Here is an 18,569-nt window from a genome sequence, read left to right as displayed (position 1 = left end):
CCTGGAGAATCCCGGGGATGGGGGAGCCTGGTGGGCTCCCATCTATGGGGTCGCACAGAGTCGGGCGTGACTGACGTGACTTAGCAGCAGCAGCATTCCTAGCTATGCTATTCTTCTTGTTGCAGTGGGGAATGGCACTTTCTTCTTAGTTTCTCTTTCTGATTTTTCTTGTTGTGCTGTAAGTCTGCAAAGGATTTCTGTGTATTAATTTTGTATCCTGGGCTTTACTAAATTCATTGATTAGCTCTAGTAATTTTCTGGTTCTATCTATAGGGTCTTCTATGAATAGAAACAGGTCATCTGCAATCAATGACAGATGGACTTCTTCTTTTCCAATATGCGTTCTTTCTCGTTTTCTTCTCTGATTGCTGTGTCTATGACTTAAAAAACTATATTGATTAATAGGAATAGAGTGGGCCCCATGATCTTGATGCTGATCTTAGAGGAAATGCTTACATTTTGACACCATTGAGGATAATGTTTGCTGAGAGATTTTCCTATATGACCTTTCTTATGTTGAGGTATGTATCTTCCATGCCCATTAATGGAGTGCTTTTTAAACTGGTATTTAATTTTGTCAAAACCTTTCTCTGCATCGATCATGATTATCATATGCTTTTTATCTTTCAGTTTGTTAATATAGTGTATCACATTGATTGATTTGCAGGTAGCAAAGAATCTTCGAATCCCTGGGATAAACCCCACTTCAACTTGGTGTATGATCCTTTTCATGTGTTTTTGTTTGGTTTTTGCTACAATTTTCCCCAGGATTTTTGCGTTGATGTTCATCAGTGATGTTAGCCTGTAATTTTCTTTTCTGTGTAGCATTTCTGCTTCCTTTTGGTTCATGGTGATGGTGGCCTCGCAGAATGAGTTGGGAATGCTCCTCCCTCCACATTTTTCTGGAACAGTTTGACCAGCATAGGTATTATCACATCTCTACCATTTGAGAGCATTCATCTGTGAAGTCCTGGGCATTTCTTTGTTGGAGACTTTTGATCCCAGTTAGTAGTGCTTGTGATTGATCTGTTCATAGTTAGAGCTTGTGACTGGTGTTGGTGCTTGACTTATTCATATTTTCTATTTCTTCCTGGTTCAGTCTTAGAAGATTGTACTTTTCTAAAAATTTGTCCATTTGTCCCAGGTTATCCATTTTATTGTCATGCAGTTGTTTCTAATTGTCTCTTATGATCCTTTCTCTTTCTGTATTGTCTGTTGAAACGTCTCCTTTTTCATTTCGAGTTCATTTGAGTGGGCTGCCTTCTATGGGGTCACATAGAGTTGGACACGACTGAAGCGACTTAGCAGCAGCAGCAGCATATAAGGCTCAGCGACCCCGAGCTTTCCCAGATGTGGGATTTTTAGTGCTAAAACCAGGACAGCCCTGGGCAAACCAGGATCCTGGTCACCCTAGTTCTGTGTATCATCTTCCTCAATCCTGAATGCTCCCCCTTGTCTGTCCCACCCCGTGTTTACTATCCAATACTCCTCATCCTCCGTTTCTGCTTGCACATCACTTCTGCTGCCCCCAGGGAGTGGTGTATTCATCCTGTCTAGGCGCTCTGGGGCTTCCCAGGAGGCACTAAACAGAAAGTGAAAGTGTTAGTCGCTCAGTCATGTCCTGACTCTTTTGCAACCCCATGGACTGCAGCCCACCAGGCTCCTCTATCCATGGAAATCCCAGGCGAGAATACTGGTACCTATGCCCTTCTCCAGGAGATGTTCCTGACCTGGGGATAGAACCCAGGTCTCCCGCATTGCAGGTGAAATCTTTATCATCTGAGTCACCAGGGGTGCTAGTGGAAAAGAACCCGCTGCCAGTTCAGGAGACCCAAGAGACGTGGGTTCGATCCCTGGATCTGGAGAAGGAAATGGCAACCCACTCCAGTATTCTTGCCCGGAGAATCCCATTGATAGAGGAGCCTGGCGGGCTACAGTCCAAGGGATCTCAAAGAGCCAAACATGACCGAGTGACTTAGGACAAATGCTCAGGCTCTCCTGGCAGTGACCACTGTGTTCTAACAGCTTCTCTGTCTCTCTTCAAGTTATAAACTCATTAAAGACTGAGGCAGTTTTTTTTTTTTTTCCTTCTACCTATAATCTCAGAGCCTAGCAGAGATTCTGGTGCACAGTAGGTGTGCAATGAAGTTTTATTGATTTAATGACTATCAGTATCAACATATCAAGTGTCATCTATTTCATATCACTACGTGGGATGTTATGGACTGAATGTTTGGGTCCCCTCCAAAACTCATATGTTGAAGTCTTAACCCCCAGAGCGGCTGTATTTGGACATGGAGCCCTTAGGGAAATGCATGAGTGTGTGCTAAGTCACTCAGTCGTCTCCAACTCTCTGTGACCACATGGACTGTAGCCTTCCAGGCTCGTCCGTCCATGGGATATTCCAGACAAGGATACTGGAGTGGGTTGCCATATCCTCCTCCAGTGGATCTTCCTGACTCAGGGATCAAGCCTGTGTCCCAATGCAGGGGGCCTTGGTTTGATCCCTGGTCAGCAAACTAGATTGTACATGCCACAACTAAGCCCTGGTGTGATTAAATAATTTTTTTTTTAAATTCAAGTAACCCTAAATTCAACACTATACTTTAAAAACAGCATGTGCAGATTGAGCCTATTCCTGTTACAGTCACTCTATCTATGTTGCTCTCTCCATCCTTCTATCTGTATTTGTTATAACAGTGTTCATCAACTGTGGATATTTGTAGTATTTCTGTGATCATAAAGTCAGGATGATTTGAACTTAGGTAATAAAAAGAACTGGAGAAGGAAATGGCAACCTACCCAGTGTTTTTACCTGGAGAATCCCCGGGACGGGGGAGCCTGGTGGGCTACTGTCTATGGGGTCGCCCAGAGTTGGACACAACTGAAGCGACTTAGCAGCAGCAACAGCAAAAAAAGAGAGAGAGAGAGAGACACCAATAGATCGCTCTTTCTCCCCCTCCCTCCATCCCCCTCGCTTTTTCCCCCTGCAGAGTCACCTAGGAAAGACCATGTGAGCACACACTGAAAAGGAGCTCCCAAAGGGAGCTCTCAGCAGACATTCACCCTGTCAACATTGGGTCTCAGGCTTCCAGCCTCCAGAGTGGTGAGAAAACAAATTTCTGTAGTCAAAGCCACCAGCCTATGGTATTTTGTTATGGCGCACCCAGCGCGATAACACAGGGGTCGTACCCAGTTCATATAACCATGCTGTGATGATTGATGGGTGTGGTCACACAGGCACCCTCCTGAGTCAGAGAGCTGCTTTCTATTCCAAAACCCTTCCAATAATACTTCCCATCCCATTTTAAGAACATAAGTGTTCCACATGACAAGATTGACAAACCTATTTTTCTATCATTCTGCTTTACTTCTGCAAACAAGTATCTTAGAATAGTAACTTCTGGGACTGGAAATGGTTACATGAATACGTGGTTCAGTTTCAAATGTATGACTAATATTTTTTGCAGCTAAGTAGCATTTTGTTTTCCAATGATACATTAAAGCCCATTTATGTTACTGAGTATGCATAATTAATTCCTCCTTTGGAAATGTCTTTGTTTTCTCCACTGAGCTGGTGATTCTTCATCGTCCCACTCAAATCCTACCACTCCCCTCCCACCCCTGGCCACACTTGTCATCCTGCTCCCTGCCTCAAAGCCTGACATCTACAAGCTGCAGCCCCCAGGCTTCGCTGTTCTCAGTGCCTCTTTCTCGTCTCTTGACCAAAGGGAAGCACTATTAGAGTGTGAAGAGAGGAGTGTGAAGGGCGGGGAGAGAGAGGGGTGGGTCTTCTCCCTCCCTCCCTCCCTGCCAGAGCCTGGTCTCCACCATGGGTGCCTTCCTCTGTCATATAGCACCCATGCCGGGTGGCCCCTCTCCTATGACCACAGCTCTGGATGGGTTCTAGGAATAGCACACCCTTTCTCTTTTGTTTCTCCAGGCCCAAGGATGATGGAAGCTTCTGCTGTTAATAGTTCCCAGTGGCTTCTCCATTCATCTTGATTCTCTTTACCTTGCCCACAGTGTGAGTTAAGGGTTGAGTTGTAACCCCTGCCCCCAATTCCTATGTTGAAGTTCTAACCCCCAAGACCTCAGAAAGTGACTGTCTTAGGAGAGTGTCTTCAAAAAGGTAATTAAAGTTAAACAAAGTCATACAGGTGGACCCTAATCCAATCTGACTTGTGTCCATATAGTAAGAGGCCCAGGTGGCACAAGTGGTAAAGAACCCGCTTGCCAATGCAGGAGACATAAGAGATGTGGGCTCGATCCCTGGGTCTGGAAGATCACCTTGGAGGAGGGCATGGCAACTCACTCAAGTATTCTTGCCTGGAGAATCCCATGGACAGAGGAGCCTGGTGGGCTACAGTCCATGGGGTGCCAAAGAGTCGGACATGACCGAGCAACTTAGCATATACACAGTAAGAGAAGATTAGGACATCAACAAGCAGAGAAGGAAGACAGTCTGTGGGCAAGGCAGCTGTCTGCAAGCCAAAGAGAGAGGCCTCAAAAGAAACCAACCCTGCCCACATCTTAATCTTGGACTTCCCAGCCTCCAGAAAATAAATGTCTGTTGTTTTTAAGCCACTCATCAATTGTGGTGGTGGCTTAGTCACTCAGTCGTGTCCAACTCTTTGTGAACCTGTGGGCTGTAGCCCACCAGGCTCCTCTGTCCATGGGATTTCCCAGGCAAGAATACTGGAGTGGGTTCCCATTTCCTTCTCCAGGGCATCTTCCTAACCCAGGGATCAAACCCAAGTCTCCTGCATTGCATGCTGTTTCTTTACCTCTGAGACATCAGGGAAGCCCACTTATCAATGGTACTTTTGTTACAGCAGCCTAAACGGACTAAGGTTTTGTTACAGCAGCCCCAGGAAACTATGACACCATGGTCAATCGTCCCATCACTAAACCACTTGTGGAGCCCTGGGGATGTGCTGGTTATATCCTTCTCGGACCTGGTCTCACACAGCCAACCTCACCAAGGACACTTATCATATGTCCCTTTATCCACTCCATGGTATCTATCATCACATTCCTAAGTTTATAAATATGTCAACGTTTGTGTTGTGAATACCTGTTCCTGAAATACTGCAGGACTTACTTTCACAATAAGGTTCCTAAGCTGTTTCTAAGCGAGGAGCCAAGTGACATCCAAGTCTCTGTGTGGAGCATCTTGTCGTTTTAGGAAAAATCTTATCACATTTTTTACATCAGCTGCTGCTGGAAGGCCTGGGGTGATGACTGAAGTCCAGAGAGCTTTTGGAGATGCTGTGTGAGAGTTTTTGTTGCTGCTTCAGTGGCTGGGAGACCCAGTGGCTGGTGAGGAAGCTGAGCAAGGTGAGCTGGAACATGTAGGGAGGCCCTGGGTTCTGCATTTAAGGAGATCTAGGGAGAAAAAAAAGATACCGCTACAGTGAGAGTTGTTAGAACAACAGAAAAAGCTATCTAATTCAACTTATTGAAGGAATATAAAGGGCTTCCCTAGTGGGTCAGTGGGAAAGGATCCACCTGCCAAGCAGGAGATGTGGGTTTAATTCCTGGGTTGGGAAGATCCCTGGGAGAAAGGAATGGCATTGCACTCCAGTATTCTTGCCCGGAGAATTCCATGGACAGAGAGGCTGGTTGGCCAAAGGCGGACACAACCTAGTTACTGACCAATGACAAAGTAGTGTAAAACAATTTTATAAAATCATAGGACGGGATGGGATTTATTGAGATGTCCCAGTTTTACCACCTTCCGCCTCATTCACCCCTCAAGTATTGAGTTACTCCTAATAAATACATTTCTTTGTCTCCAAAGCACTTTCACAACCATATCTCATTTGAGCCTCAAGGAAATTGTGTAAGGTAGATAGGGAGGTATTAATGTTTCCATTTTACAAATAAATGAAACTGAAGAGCAGGTAGTTGGAATACCAGCATTCAAGGAGCTAAAAAGTGTTAGAGCTGGGCCTGGAGACTCGTGATCCTCAGACCAGGTGGGTATTGATAGAGTTCCCATCGTTTAGCCTCCCTGCTAATCTGAGCATGCGCACTAAAGACTGATGTCACAGGTGGACATTCCATCCAAAACTCACAGCAAGGAAGGACTTCTCAACGTCTGGCCGTGAGCAGGAAAAGCAGAGGAAGGGAGCGAGTGCGAGAAAGACCTAATACGAGCTGAGTTTACAGGGAGCAGGAAGGGGCACATGCACTCTTATCTGAGCCCCGACTGGGCAGAGCAACACAGGAGAGCAAGCAGATGTACAGAGGCTGAGCCTCTCCGAACACGGTCCCCCTCCCAACTCCATATTCAGCTGGCAGGCCCCAGGAGTCAGGTCATCCGTTACCTCCCTCTAATGCTCTGATGGATATGTTTGCAACACACAGGGTTTCCATTAATCTGGGGAAAGTCCTACTTTAGGCTTTCACTGAACCTGAAATTGCTTCAGCCATGACTGCTGTCTCCAGTGAACTGGGTCCCTCTTCTTCCACAGAGATGCCCCACACAGGCTGCTCTCGCCTGCACCCTCCACCTGCCTGTCTCTCTCTATATATATATATCTTTAAATTGGAGAGTAATTGCCTTACAATGGTGTGGTGCTCTCTGCCGTACATCAGTATTAATCAGTCATAATGATATATATGTATATATCCCCTTACCCTCTTGAGCCTCCTTCGCCCCACATTCCACCTCTTTAGGTCATCACAGAGCTCCAGGTTGGGCTCCCTGTGCTATATAGCAGCCTCCCACAAGTTATGAGCATACATGGGGCTTCCTTGGTGGTGCAAATGGTAAAGAATCTGCCTGCAATGAAGGAGACTCAGGTTTGATCCCTGGATTGGGAAGATCTCCTGGAGATGGGAATGGCAACCCACTCCAGTATTTTTGCCTGGGAAATCCCATGGACAGAGGAGCCTGGTGGGCTGCAGTCCATGGGCTCTCAGAGTCAGACAAATCTGAGTGACTTTGAGAGTGAGTGAGTGTATATACATCAATGCTACCTTCTCAATTTGTCCTAGCCTTTCCTTCCCCCGCCGTGTCCACAAGTCCATTCCCTACATCTGCATCTCCATTTCTTCTCTGTAAATAGGTTCATCAGTACTGTTTTCCTAGATTCTGTATATATGTGTGGTGCATGCATCCTGAGTCACTTTGGTTGTGACTTTGGTCATATAGACCCCATAGATTGTAGCCTGCCATAATGCATATCATACATGCATTAATATACAATATTTGTTTTGCTCTTTCTGACTTTCTCACTTGCTGTCTTTACTCCTTCTCTACATCTATCCTTGGAGGCCCACCTTCTCCAAGAAGCTTGAGTGTTTCAACCCTCAGGGATTTTTGTCTCAGCTGCATTCCCGAAGCCATTATCATACAGACCCCCAAACTCAGCACTGAACATATGCTCTTCAGGACTAGTTCTCTGATGAGATGTCAGCCCCTGGAGAATCAAGCTGGAATCCCACATCCTACTGAATCTATGCTCCTGCTAGTAGATCCATGCATGTTAGCTGTGACTTTTCTGGGAAAGAGTAGGCAAAACTAGGGTTAAACACAGCCAGTCATTGGAATCCAAAAGGAAAGGGGGAAGGAATGGGAATTAATTGTCTTCCCGTGTTGGAAGTTTTCGCTGTTGTTTCAAGATCCGCGTACAGTAGCATATTCATGTTGCTCTAGGATTAGCACAAGGTAAAAGAACAAACAGAAGCCTTCCTTTGTGCTATTTTAGGAACAAGGAAAATAAAACAATACCTTCCAAATGGAGGAACAGCCTAGCTTTCTGTGACACAAGAAGGGGCTCATAACACCTCGGTTGTAACCATTTCAAATGGAATCCTATTACAGTGCAGAGGATATTTATCAGTGTATTTGAGGAACCCTTTCTCCTAAGTCCCCCCAGGGGGAGATCCACAGGCCCAGGCAGGCTCCTCTCAAACTCTCCTATTCCACCCTGGCAGGTCCCAGGGACTCCCCCGCCCCACCACCTCTCCTCTTGGTAATTGTCACCACCACCCCAAGCTGTCAAGTTTCTCACCCCTTTCTGAGGGGCTCTGGAAACTGGTCTCTTTATGCCCACCTGTTGGACTGCACCTCACAGGCCTACAAAGCCTGCATTTGCCCAGCTTCAAGACTGAGGAAAGCCTGGATTGAGCAACAGAGGGCTTCCCCGGTGGATCAGCGGTGAAGAATCCACTAGCAATGCAGGAGACACAGGAGATGGGGGTTCGATCCCTGCACCAGGAAGATCCCCTGGAGAAGGGAATGGCAAACCCACTCCAGTGTTCTTGACCAGAGAATCCCATGAACAGAGGAGCCTGCCGGGCTACAGCCCATAAAGTTGCAAAGAGTCAGGCCTGACGGAAGTGCCTTAGCATGCACACATGGATCAGGCAACAGAGACTTCAGTGGTTTAACATATGGGGAGCTTCTGTGCCTGAAGCAAAGTCCTGGAGCAACCTCCCACCCTGTGCAGCATACACCTTCAGGACGTGGCAGCAGTCTTTGCTCCTGGTGGAGGGGGAGATTGCCAGTTATAGGGGAGTTGATGTCAGGTGGGCTCATTGATTACCAGGGAAACCAACAGAAGGGCACACACCTCACCGCCCCTTTGATAAGAAAAATCACTAGCTGGCGCCCAAGGCAAGTATATAAGAAGGCAGGAGTAAGTGTAAATGAAGCAGGCACTGGTCGGGCAAGGGACGGACAGAGAGTAAGGGAACAGCCTTCTTGAGTGGGCTAGTCAGCCACCACCCTTCCTGGTTGTCCCTGAAAAAAAGCTTGTAGACCCTCATTTTAAGACTTTAATGCCCATGATGACAAGAGGAAAGACAAAATATGGGGAATTACATGCGTATGTGTGTGTGTCCAGTGGCTAAGCTGTGTCTGACTCTTTGCAACCCCATGGACTGTAGCCTGCCAGGCTCCTCTGTCCATGGAACGTTCCAGACAATAATACTGGAGTGGGTTGTCATTTCCTCCTCCAGGGTATCTTCCTGACCCAGGGATCAAACCTTTATCTCCTGCATTGGTAGGTGGATTGTTTACCACTTGAGCCACCTTTGAAGCCTGAGGAAATATACAGAGTACAAATCTAACAGTCTTGAGTTTGGTCCAGAGCATCTGATGATCTGGTTGAAATAACTGGAAATTTCATTTATGTCAACATTGGGTGTTGTAAGCAGATAGGGGAGGGGGTCCCTGGAGAAAGATAATCAAGCTTGACCTCATTTTGGTCCAAGACATTTTGTGATCTAAGCCTGGCCACAGTGCTTGCCCTTAAACAGGTCTCAGTAATTAATGATCTTAAGGGAAGAAAGGACTGCAGGCACGAAGGGAAAGCAGTCAAGAAACAATGGGTGTAGGGCTCCCTTGGTGGTCCAGTGGCTAAGACTCCGAGCTCCCAATGCAAAGGGGCTGGGGTTCCATCCCTGGTCAGGGAACTAGATCCTGCATGCCACAACGAAGAGTTTACATGCCCCAACTAAAGATCCTGCATGCTGTATGATGTGGCCATTGAAAAAGATTGGTCCACATTAAAAAGTATATACCTTAAAATTTTTTAATAGAGAAATAGAGGTGAGCAAGAAATAATCAACACAGCAACAGGCCTGTTTTTGTTCTTCATTTGTCTTTAGCTCTGGGGTAAAACCATCAGTTGTGGGGGCAAGGCTAAGCAGAAATTTCTAGCCAGAGTTTTGGAATTTAAGTCCAAGATTATATATATATATAAAATATACCATTCAGCCTCCCAAATAGGTGGCATAAAGTTGGGTTGTGCCGCCAAATGTGCACAGAACATAGAATTCCTATGGTTCTTTGTTAGTAGGGACTATGAATTTACATTTCAAAGCATCCATGTCTGAACAAACTGGCTTCTAATGTAGTTTGCTGTAAAAAGCCAAACTATTTAGTACAAAGGGTTATACTCATGCACATACATATAGACTACATATGCACATGTGTATATTTTTTAAGAATTTTTTTGATGTGGACCATTTTTAAAGTTGTTTGTTGAATTTGTTACAATATTGCTTCTGTTTTTCGTTTTGGTTTTTGAGCAGTGAGGCATGTGGGATCGTGGTCCCCCCATCAGGGGTTGAACCTGCAGCCCCTGCATTGGAAGGCACAGTCTTAACCACGGCACCACCAGGGAAGTCCCTTTTGTTTAACTCTTAAGTAAAAACAAGAAGCCATTTGGCCACAGTCTAAATATTCAGGGAAAGAAGTAAGTAGAATTACTCCTGTTGGAAATGCCACATTAATTTATTATGCATAGCATGATCAAACAAGAGGCCACAAGACAGAACAAGCAGACTATGCTCTTTCAGAGGTAAAAGAGAAATGCAAAGATGCTAAGTCGTGGTCCTTCCTGAGAATTAATTTTGCCCCCAGGATTCTTAGCAATTAGGTCTTTTCATCTTGGAGGTATCAGAGGCAAAGGAGGGCGCACAGCACCAAATCCATGGCACAGAGTTCAACACACAGTATTCTACCTGGGGACGTGGAATCAAAAACCCAGCACTGAGAAGGAGTCATACACAGACATAAGATTTATGGAGGCCATGCAGGGAAAGAAAATATATGGGTTACATATCATACCACTCTGGATGCAACCATTTTTCACACAGCAGAAACTGAGAGAGAAGATAAAGGAGAAAGACAAAGAAAAGTGGGGAGGGGCTTTCCCTGGTGGTCCAGTGGTTAAAAATCTGCCTTCCAATGCAGGGGATGAGGGTTTGATCCCTGGTGGGGGAACTAAGATGCCACAAGCCACAGGGCAATTAAGTTTGCAAGTCACAACTACTGAGCCCGGGAGCCACATCTAGAGAGAAGCCCACACCCCACAATGTAAGATCCCACATGCTGCAATTGAGACCCACCAAGGCGATGGAAAGCTGGAATCAAGATTGCCGGGAGAAATATCAATAACCTCAGATATGCAGATGACACCACCCTTACGGCGGAAAGTGAAGAGGAACTCAAAAGCCTCTTGATGAAAGAGAAAGAGGAGAGTGAAAAAGTTGGCTTAAAGCTCAACATTCAGAAAACTAAGATCATCGCATCTGGTCCCATCACTTCATGGGAAATAGATGGCGAAACAATGAAAACAGTGTCAGACTTTATTTTCGGGGGCTCCAGAATCATTGCAGATGGTGACTGCAGCCATGAAATTAAAAGACGCTTACTCCTTGGAAGAAAAGTTATGACCAACCTAGATAGCATATTGAAAACCAGAGACATTACTTTGCCAACAAAGGTCTGTCTAGTCAAGGCTATGGTTTTTCCAGTGGTCATGTATGGATGTGAGAGTTGGACTGTGAAGAATGCTGAGCGTTGAAGAATTGATGCTTTTGAACTGTGCTGTTGGAGAAGAATCCTGAGAGTCCCTTGGACTGCAAGGAGATCCAACCAGTCCATTCTAAAGGAGATCAGTCCTGGGTGTTCTTTGGAAGGAATGATGCTAAAGCTGAAACTCCAGTACTTTGGCCACCTCATGTGAAGAGTTGACTCATTGGGAAAGACTCTGATGCTGGGAGGGATTAGGGGCAGGAGGAAAAGGGGACAACAGAATGAGATGGCTGGATGGCATCACTGACTCGATGGATGTGAGTTTGAGTGAACTCCAGGAGTTGGTGATGGACAGGGAGGTCTGGCGTGCTGCGATTCATGGGGCCGCAAAGAGTCGGACACAACTGAGCGACTGAACTGAAGTGAACTGAACTGAACTGAAAGGTGATGGCACCCCACTCCAGTACTCTTGCCTGGAAAATCCCATGGGTAGAGGAGCCTGGCGGGCTGCAGTCCATGGGGTCGCAAAGAGTCAGTCACGTCTGAGCGACTTCACTTGCAATTTTCACTTTCATGCATTGGAGAAGGAAATGGCAACCCACCCCAGTGTTCTTGCCTGGAGAATCCCAGGGACGAGGAGACCTGGTGGGCTGCCATCTATGGGGTCGCACAGAGTCGGACATGACTGAAGCGACTTAGCAGCAGCAGCAGCAGCAGCAGCAGCAGCAGCAGCATAGCCATAAAAGAATTTCAAATATTAAAAAAAAAAAAAAGAAAAGTGGGGCAAGTAAAGGTAAAATCAAGAAAGAGAAGGATGGAGCCTCCTCCTGGCCACCTGGCTGACCCCTCGTCAGCAACTCAGCAGCCACTCAACATCAGCACTCTCTCAGTATCCCTGCTGTCTCCATGGTGATTTAATGTGATTCTGATGGATGTGACTAGTTCGTGAACGCTTCCTGGAGCTGGGCACTGTTGGTGCTAACTCCATTTTCCAGATGAGAAAACAGTGCTTCCAAGATTGTTAACAACTTGTCCCAAATCACCGAGTTGCTAAAATTGTGGGATCAGGCCATTGAACCTAGGCTGTTTCAGGCCCAAACGTGTGCTCTTGGTGAGCAAAGTAAAAAATAAGATGGTGTTTAATGGAGGAGAACATGAACATGTATTGAGTACTTAATATATACCTGGCATGTGATCCTCACAACAGTCCTGCAAGGGAGGTATCATTCCCATTTCATAGATGAAGAAATTGAGGCTCAGTGCTCACTTTGGCAGCACATATACTTAAATTGGAATGATACAAAGAAGATTAGCATGGCCCCTGCTCAAGGATGACATGCAAATTGGTGAAGCATTTCATGTTTTTATGGCAGAAACCATCACAACATTGTAAAGCGATTTTCCTGCAATTAAAAAATAAAGTTAAAAAAGTATGAATAAAACAGGGAAATGTCTTTAAAAGTTAAGGCTCAGAGAGGTTATGTAACTTATCTAAAGTTGCACTGCAAAGCCCCGGTCTGGGGCACTTCACCTCCTCTGTGTCTATGCTGAGAGTTTTGTACTTTCTCTCTGAAATAAATCCTGTTTGCTTGCTACCATGAAAAAGAAAAAGGCCAGGTCTCTCAGACTGCAAAGCCCATATTCTATTCGTTAAAAATATATATTGTTGTTTTGCTCCTAAATTTTATTTATTTATCATTATTTATTTGGCTTCTTCAGGTCTTGACTGTGGCATGTGGAATCTAGTTTCCTGACCAGGGATCAAACCCAGGCTCCCTACATTGGGACTAGTGTCTTAGCCAGTGGACCACCAGGGAAGTCCCCCATATTCTTTCTTATTCTTTCTTCCAGATAGAATTCGCAGGAATTTCATGGATGGAACTAAGTAATTAAAAATCTCTCCTTTAGATATTTTTAGTTCTGCATATCCAAACCAAACACCTAGTGTACTTGTCAGAATTTGAAAGAAGTCTATTAAAGACTGCTTGCAAGAAAACCACTGTATAAACTATGTTTTATAAGTTCTTCTGTTTTAATTATTTAGGTTTTCTAAAGTTTGAAGGGAAAAAAAGGAGACAGAAACCAGTTTTTAATGATTTGGAATTAGGATTCATGAATACACCGGATTCTTTCTTGGTACTGGGGGAAAGCAGAGAGTAAATGTGGTGGGAAACTATGAGGGTCCAGAGATTCAGACTTGAGCCTGGAAGAGACATTAAAGAGGTATTTCAGGGACTTCCCTGGTGGTCCAGTGGCTAAGACTCTGTGCTCCCAATGCAGTGGGTGTGGGTTCGATCCCTGGTCAGGGAACTAGATCCCACATGCCACAAGGAAGATTGATCTTATGTGCTGCAACTAAGACCCGGTGCAGTGAAATAAATACTCAATAAATTAAATATTTAAAAGAAACCTCAATTATTAAAAAATAAAAAAATATGCAATTCTAATTTATTTTAGAAATAGCTTGAGTGTCTGCTAGTCAACAGTAGAGCTAAGGCCAGAACCTGGGGTTTCCCAATTCTTAAACCATTGTTTTTTCTTAGACATGAACCATGAATTGCTTTAGAGAATACTCCTTTCTCCTCCTCTCTTAATCCAGATAGGGGGGGGGAAAAGTGAGAAAGCTTAAAGACTATTAAAAAACAATCAGGACATTAAGAATCAAGTTATCCTGGAAGGAGGTCAAGACAGTAACCACAGAGGCTGGAGTTAAGGGGAGGAGAACCAGGCAAGATAAGGTCTTAATCTAAAGCAATTAGAGTAAGCAGGCAAGCTTTTGTTACTGTTACTTTTGAACGCTGTGAACAGAAAGCTTTTTGAAATCCTTGGCTAAATCAAAACCTGGAAAGTGAGGACTTCTAACCTTTGAGAAAAAAAAAGCTGAGCGTGAGACAAAAAGGTATTTGTTTTTATACTTAACTTGGTAGGGAAAAGGAAAGAAAAAACAAGATGTCAGTTCAGCTGGGTCCCAATTCCAGCCCTGGGAAGCCCAAAGCCCACCCCTCTTGGTTTTATTTTTAAGGATAGCATTTTTTCCCTCCCTTGGCCAAGTTCAGTGTGTAGGATCTTAGTTCCCTTACCAAGGATCAAACCTTCACCCCCTGGAAGCGTGAAGTCTTAACCACTGGACTGCCAGGGAAGTCCCACCCTCCCCACCTTGGTTTTTGTAAATAGTCCTGAAGGGCTTTCTTGGTTTCTAGACTACTGAGATCTTGCTTCCGTGTGTAAATTGAGTCCAATTTCCTAAAGAGATGGAAGTCAGGCTTTACATCCCAGTAATAGGGAACAAATTTGATTGGGAATGGCTGGGTTACCATCTAACACTGACATGTCATTTTCCCCTGACCAGGCTCAACTTCCATGCGTCCGGCTGGCTTTTCTTTCATGGTCTTATTTCTTTCCTTTCTGCCCTCTGCCCCTACTCCCCTCTCCTTGCAGGAGCAGAAACAAGAAACTCTTCCTCTAATCTCCAGCCTGGCAGGTTTTCCCTCCCCTGGAGTCCAGGTGCCTGTAGCATTCGCTCCTCAGTGGCTTTCCCCCAAGGAGACAGCTCCCTCCTTCCTCTTCCCAAAAAGGAATCATGGGGCCAGCTGTTAAGATTTCAAACAATTATTTTTTTCACATCTTTACTCAACATGGGAAAATCTCTGAAGTTTAAGGTGGCACCTGGCTGTCCTGTAGTGCTTGTATTTTTTTCAAGGCTTTGTTCTGTCTGGAATTTTATTATAATAACTAATGATGGGATTTCTTTAATGGTCCAGTGGTTAAGATTCTGAGCTTCCAATGCAGGGGGTCACAGGTTCAATCCCTGGTCAGGGACTTAAGATCCCACATGCCACATGGTGTGGCCAAAAAGCAAAACAAACAAACAACCACTACAACAAAAAACTAATGGGAATGAACATACCTTGATGTTTACATAATTTTAATAAATCATCTTCAAAATGATAAAACATTAGTAATCAAATAGAGATTCACTCAGTCATGTCCAACTCTTTGGGACCCCACAGACTGTAGCCCATGAGGCTTCTCTGTCCATAGGATTTTCCCAGGCAAGAATATTGGAATGGGTTGTCATTTCCTCTCCCAGGGGAATCTTCGCGACCCGGGGATCAAACCCGTGTCTCCAGTATTGGCAGGTGGATTCTTTACCACTGAGCCACATGGGAAGGCTAGCTTCTATCAATGATTCACACCAAAAGGTGGTTCAATGAAGCAGCTATGATGAGGCAGTGGTAGAATTCAAAGGGGAATCAGGTACCCTTGAAACTCAAACCTAATAATAGTAGAAAACATCACCCACTCACAGCAATATACACAGATTTGAAACTGTTTCTTTGAGAATGTTTCTGTTTGGGGGGATAATTCTCTTATTTGAAGGCTCTAAGTAATGACAGGCAGAGAAGATGCCTCAGTGACCTGATAGCCATGCCCTGGAGAGAGAGCTGAGAGAGGGGTCCCCAACCTCCGGGATCTAATACCTGATGATCTGAAGTGGAGCTTATGTAATAATAATAGAAATAAAGTACACAATAAATGTAATGCACTTGAATCATTCTGAAACCATCCCCACTTCTCCAATTCATGGGGAAAATCCCCTTTCATAAAATTGGTCCCTGGTGCCAAAAAGTTTGGGGATATTCAAAGGAATGTTCTTTGTCCTTCACACCCACGCTGTTTGTCTAACTGCCCCATCTCACAAAGCTTTAACCTCCCCTAGCATCACACGCCTCTTCCCACGTTGAGGGGCAGGGTGCACACCAATGTTCAGGCCTCAGGTCCTCCCTGGGCGCTGGTGATCTGTCCTTCTCATCCTGGCTCTGTAAGGCGCTCCCCTAGGTTTTTCCTGCTCTCCTGTTTCTCTAGTTCCTCCTGAATCTTCCTAGATAAACCTGTCTAAATGAGGCAAGAACTTTCTATCTAATGAATCTGTGAGTTTTCTCCACTTTAATCACACCTGGGCTGTGTCTACCACACTCTCTCCACAGCTGCACTTGTCGTATCTGTTTCGTTTTCAGCTTTCTATTTTACATTGGAGTACAGCCGATTAACAATGTTGTGATGGCTTCAGGTGGACAGCAAAGGGACTCAGATGTATGTATTCATGTGTCCATTCTCCCCCAAGCCCCTCTCCCATCCAGGCTGCCACATAACATTAAGCAGAGTTCCCTGTGCTGTACAGTAGGTCCTTCATTATCCATTTTATTGTCATTTATTTACTCCTTACTTGCTTTATGAACCCTAAATGAATTTCCTCAAAATCCAGTTCCTCTCCTCTCAGGCCCCATAGCTAGTATTTCATTTTCACAATCACCTTGCCTCATGTAGGAGTGTGGTGGGCGGGGGGGGGGGGGGGGCGCGGGTGGCAAACTGGCCCAGTGGAGGGAGGGGGCCTTAGCCACCTGCAGTCTGCGGCCTGAACAGCCACAAGGCTCCCCCAGTGGCAGAGTGGTACAGACTCTGCCTGCCAAGGCAGGAGATGCAGTAGACTCGGGTTCGATCCCTGGGTCTGAAAGATCACCTGGAGTAGGAAATGGCAACCCACTGCAGTATTCTTGCCTGGAAAATTCCATGGAAAGGAGGAGCCTGGCAGGCTACAGTCCATGGGGTTGCAAAGAGTCAGCCAAGACTGAGCACGCACGCATATCATAGACACCAATGTTGAGTCAAACATCCCAGCTCACTTTTGGAGGGTTTAATTATGCCTTAATGCTCCTTATCATAATTAAGCAGAAATAGTGATTCTAATTAGCATATTTACAGAAATCACACAAGTATGCTTCCCTGGTGGCTCAGATGGTAAAGAGCCCACCTGCAATGCAGGAGACCCAGGTTCAATCCCTGGGTCAGAAGATCCCCTGGAGGAGGAAATGGCAACCCACTCCAGTATTCTTGCCTGGAGAATTCCATGGACAGAGAAGCCTGGCAGGCTACAGTCCACAGGGTCGCAAAGAGTTAGACATGACTGAGCAAATAACACACAACTAGGTCCATATAATCGCACACTTCACCTACTCGTAGCTTAATGGTGTTCCATCCGTGTTTACTTTGCCCTGGTTTCCCTTTCAGCTTGAATGAGCACAACTTTTGAAGTCTTTAATTTATGACTGTTTTAACTTAAGCAAGCCCTGCTAGAGGGTGACAGATGGTAAATGTCAAAAACCCAGAGAGAGGGTTTCTGTTTAGCCTTTGATTTTTGTTTTGTTTTTTAAGCCAGAGAAATGTCCGATTGTGCTCATAGTTTGTCGGAGAAGGCAATGGCGACCCACTCCAGTGTTCTTGCCTGGAGAACCCCAGGGACAGGGGAGCCTGGTAGGCTGCTGTCTATGGGGTCGCACAGAGTCAGACACGACTGAAGAGACTTAGCAGCAGCAGCAGCAGAAGGAGAAAATTATTTCTGTTCTCAAAACACTATAATAATAACAAAAGTAAAACAAAGAACATGGACTTCCCTGGTGGTCTAGTGATTAAGAATCTGCCTGCCAATGCAGGGGACGCTGGGTCAATCCCTGGTCCAGGAAGATTCCATATGCCCATGTGCCACAACCACTGAGCCAGAGCTCTAGAGTCTGTGCTCTGCAACAAAAGAAGCCATCGCAATAAGAATCCTGAGCACAGAAGGTAAAGAATAGCCCCTGTTCACTGCAACTACAGAATGCCCAAGGGCAGTAACGAAGACCCTTTGTAACCAAAAATGAATAAATAAATAAATCCTTCAAAAAAATCATTATCATCATCACCATGATGGCACTGATAATGGTGGCAGTGATTATAGCAGCCACCAACCCAGAGGTACTTGTATGTGCCAGGCACTGTCTCAGGAAGTATTCCTACCTTATTATTTTTTGAGGGGGGTTATACAGTGAGGCATGTGGGATCTTAGTTCCCCCTACCGGGATCGAACCTGCACCACTTACATTGGAAGCTCAGAGTCTTAACCATTGGACCACCAGGAAAGTCCCGTTCCGACATTACTTTATTTAACCTTCATAATAACTTTAAAAGGTAATCGAAACTGCTTCCATTTTACAGAAGAGAAAACTGAAGGTAAGATAAACTGATAAATTTTTCCACTACTACTGTGAAGACATAAGCAGTAAGACCCAGGGTCAGAATTTGAATCCAGGACTCTCCAGCTTCAGGCCACACAGTGAGCTTCTCTATCCTGTGTCGCCACCTCTCCTGCCATATCATTATACAGTTATTCCACAACTGCAGTTAGTTTGTTCATAACAATATACGTTCTTAAAAACAGTACCCTGTTCTACCTATCTAAAACACAGAAACAATT

At 45.1% G+C, this 18,569-nt stretch overlaps 1 non-coding gene and 1 pseudogene across 1 annotated transcript; one reads left to right on the top strand and one right to left on the bottom strand.

Annotated features, from left to right (window-relative positions):
- Nucleotides 1-5,159: 5,159 nt before the first annotated feature.
- The window catches only part of LOC133243991 (F-box only protein 16-like), a 61,889-nt pseudogene continuing 48,479 nt past the window's right edge, over nucleotides 5,160-18,569 (bottom strand).
- LOC133243994 (U6 spliceosomal RNA) lies at nucleotides 12,538-12,644 on the top strand. The gene has a single exon (XR_009735246.1). It is a non-coding gene; the product is annotated as a U6 spliceosomal RNA (small nuclear RNA).

Source organism: Bos javanicus, unplaced genomic scaffold (assembly GCF_032452875.1).
Source record: "Bos javanicus breed banteng unplaced genomic scaffold, ARS-OSU_banteng_1.0 tig00001810_1, whole genome shotgun sequence".
In the NCBI taxonomy this organism is placed as follows: domain Eukaryota; kingdom Metazoa; phylum Chordata; class Mammalia; order Artiodactyla; family Bovidae; genus Bos; species Bos javanicus.
Note: the sequence above shows the minus strand (reverse complement) of the source record. Positions and strands in the feature narration are given on the sequence as shown.